We start from the raw sequence: 3,331 nt of genomic DNA on the forward strand, positions 1-3,331 counted from the left end.
GGGGGGGGGGCGTCTCCCGTAATCATAAAAGATGTTCCAGCGCGCCGGGAATGACTTATAAAAACGTCTTCGCCTTCCTCATTTGACTGCTTTATGGAACGGCTTGAATGCAAATTTCCCCTCGATGAACGCGCGCGCCTCGCAACGCTTGGCTGGTCAGCCCCGGCGGCCTCCCGTGCCTCATTGTTCATTGTGCCCCCCCCCCTCTCTCTCTCTCTCTCTCTCTCTCTCTCTCTCTCACGGGCGCCGGTGATAACTGTGTGGATAACGACTAACTAGGTGATTGGCTCGATAAATAAAGAGCTTGCTGGCTTGTTCCTTCAATGAGCCCGAGAGCTACGACGACGCTGCCGGACGTATTTGTCAGAGCTTTATGGAAAAACTCGGAACGGAAACGGGTGTAGAGTGTCCGACAATGCCTTTATGACTCTACTTATATTAACAAGTAGCGCCGTTGAGTTGCAAAACCAAAGTAATTGACAAACTATTTTCTAAGCGTGTTGCGCGGGAACCTGATTTGTTGTCATGACAAATTTGTCAGGCGCTGAAAATGAAGTTGAGGAGGGGTCATTTTGAAACGAAAAAAAAATATTCGCTGAGTAGCTAAACAATCCAATAGCTGAATAAGGGAATAAGGGTAATTAATTATTGAGATAGGTAGCTAAAAATTTAGCAATGTTAACTGGCTAAATACACGCTTACATTTTTAAAGCTAGCTAGATTTTTTTCGGCAAAGCCAAATTTTTAGCCACATACCTAGTGAATTAGTTTGGCTAGTTTAGCTATATAGCTAATCTTTACCTTCTTTCGTGTATTTCGCGGACAAGTCGTCGTGTCACGCGGATAAAAGTTTTGTTCCGGGGCGCTTTCAGTGTCGAAGATGGTATCGCTTCGGAGCAGCAAGAAGCGACCCAAATCCTTGATGTCCTTCCCCACTGCCTGCCCACCACTCCCGGGGGAGCACCCTTCCCTCCCTCCGCCCTGGACGGCTGCTCGTCCCTTATGCAGGCCGCATCGCTGGGGCGGGGCGGGGCGACCCTGTGGCTGTCGTTGGGTTGCGGTAGGGCAGGGAGGGGCGGAAGAGGGGTTGGATGTTTAGGGGCCGGAATTAGGTCGCTGACCACGGAAACGTCATCACGGACGGAGTCCTGCGCGCTCGCTGCCCTGGTAACGCCGGCCGCACACCGCGCGTCCGCTCGCTCGCGCATTCAACATTTAGCCCGTCGATGCCAAACCCGACACGTAAAGTATGAAAGCCAGTAGTGGCAGGCATGGTGCGCCCTCGCGGGGCCAGCGAATGGCGCACTACGTTGTTGTTATCCTGGCTTGGCTTTGAGCCCCTTCCTCCGTCCCTTCCTCTCTATCCTCTCTCCTTCTCTCTCCCCTTTTTGTCTCTCTGTGCCTCTCTCTCTTCCTCCCTCTATGCCTCTCTCTCTTTCTCTTCATTCCTTGGCTAATTCAGCGCCTGGCTCCCACGCTCATAATCATTTTTGAGAGGGTCGGTGCTGCTGAGGGGAGAGAGAGAGAGGAGGGGTTGGGGAGGGGCCTATCTCTCTGCGAGTGGGGTGTATCTCTGTCGGGGACAAGTCTCCAGGCACCCACCCACCCCTCGCGCCCTCGGTCTGGGCCAAAAAAAAAAAAGGAATATTAATTATAATAAAGATGTAGAAAGCACGGTAACAAGAGCGAAATGAGACCTCTCGCAGCAGAGGGCCCAACGACCCAAGCCGGCTTTTTTTCAGCATTCACTTCAAGGAAATAAAACAAACGAAAATGTTTTGCGTATGCCCGGTTTCTCCACCGCCTCCAAGATTTTGGTGAAAATCTATTCTGTGTTGTGATCACGCTCCAAGTTTTCCGTCTCTCTCCATCTCGGTCTCCAGTCTCCTACGTCGCACGCGGGCTCTTCTTACATATTCAGCACGGGGACTGCCGCCACGCCCCACCTCGCCCCGCCACGCCCCGCGACGGAGTCCCACTAGTTTGTCACGCGCTCTCCAACTTGTTCGTATGGATGCCCTCTGGGACGGACCGGGGCTCGCGACACCACACGAGAGACGGGGGAGAGAGAGAGAGGGGGGGGGGTGCGTCTTACTCAGTTGGAGCGCACGGGGGTGTGTACGGTGAAGATAGGCTACCACCCGGCACGCCGCTAGTTGGATGGGCTTGACGCCTTGATTCTTTAATGTCCTAAAGTAGCAGAAGCACTGTAACAAACAACAACAACAAATGAGGTACTCTAAAGGTTTTGAGCTGTACTTAATAAAGTCAAGCTACGATTTTAAGATAATTCCTTTTACTTTGTGTTTCCAGTGTACACACAGGGGTGGAACTAGAGGATGAGCTGTAAGGAAAAAGGGAGGGCCGAGAAAGGTGAAGTCCTCTCAGTTGCCGAAAGAAGAGAGCCGTCGAAACACCGCAATATCAAAATTCCGGAGCGACTCACCATTCCGTGTGTCGTGCGGTGAAATTTAACGCCGAAAACGATTTTACTGGCTGAACAAATATATTGTAAAGTCATGTGCCGCTCGCGGCTCACCACTATTTTCTTGCGTGGGCGAGGGAGAGAGAGAGAGAGACAGACAGACAGAGACAGAAGGGGAGAAATGTTTACGGTCGCGTTTGCTGGTCCGGCCAACCGCAGCTCATTCCAACCCTATTACTTATTCGTGAGGACATATATCCCTTGGTTCCGGCTGGACGCCGCCTCTCTCTCTCTCTTTCTCCCTGGCTCTCTCTTTCTCTCTCTCTCCCTGGCTCTCCTGTCCCACTCCCACTTCTTCCTTGGTGCTACGTATTTACTTCCCCCTTAGCGACGTTCTCATGTCAAACTCATCGCTTCGGGCGCAACAGCCTGGGGGGCGCACGAAGAAAAAGTATATCTTTAGCCGACTCGGGTTTTACTGTAGTAGTAATACACTAGTATACGTTTTTTGCCAGTTTGGCTGCAGAAATTGCATTATAGCTGACATAAACAAATGCACGCTCAGTTCTTTAACAACTAACTTTTCGCTCGTAGGGATTGGTTTTCTTTCTTCTGTTGTTGCTGACAAGAAAGACCACACTCTATTGGAATGTCAGTGTCGCTGTTGCTGGGGACGTTATTTATATTTAATTGTTCTTTATTTCGAGGGCGGGCGTCGGCGGCTTCCCGCCCTCTATCATTGGGGGACAACTGTCCTTTTCTTCATGTTGTTGATTGCGACACATACACACACACTCGCAGACAGACAAGTCGGTGTAAAAGGGTGGTAGTTGGCCATATATGTATGTGTGTGTGAAGGGGATGGGATGGGGCTTGGGGAGAGAGGGTGCTCATGGGGTGGGGTGG

General features: G+C 51.2%; 1 protein-coding gene across 13 annotated transcripts in view; it reads left to right on the forward strand.

The window, feature by feature from the left end:
• The window catches only part of LOC113217386 (tensin-1), a 283,044-nt gene that overhangs the window by 209,632 nt on the left and 70,081 nt on the right, over positions 1–3,331 (forward strand). The window lies entirely within an intron of this gene.

This window comes from Frankliniella occidentalis, unplaced genomic scaffold, assembly GCF_000697945.3.
Source record: "Frankliniella occidentalis isolate FOCC.00 unplaced genomic scaffold, Focc_3.1 Scaffold106, whole genome shotgun sequence".
In the NCBI taxonomy this organism is placed as follows: Eukaryota; Metazoa; Arthropoda; class Insecta; order Thysanoptera; family Thripidae; genus Frankliniella; species Frankliniella occidentalis.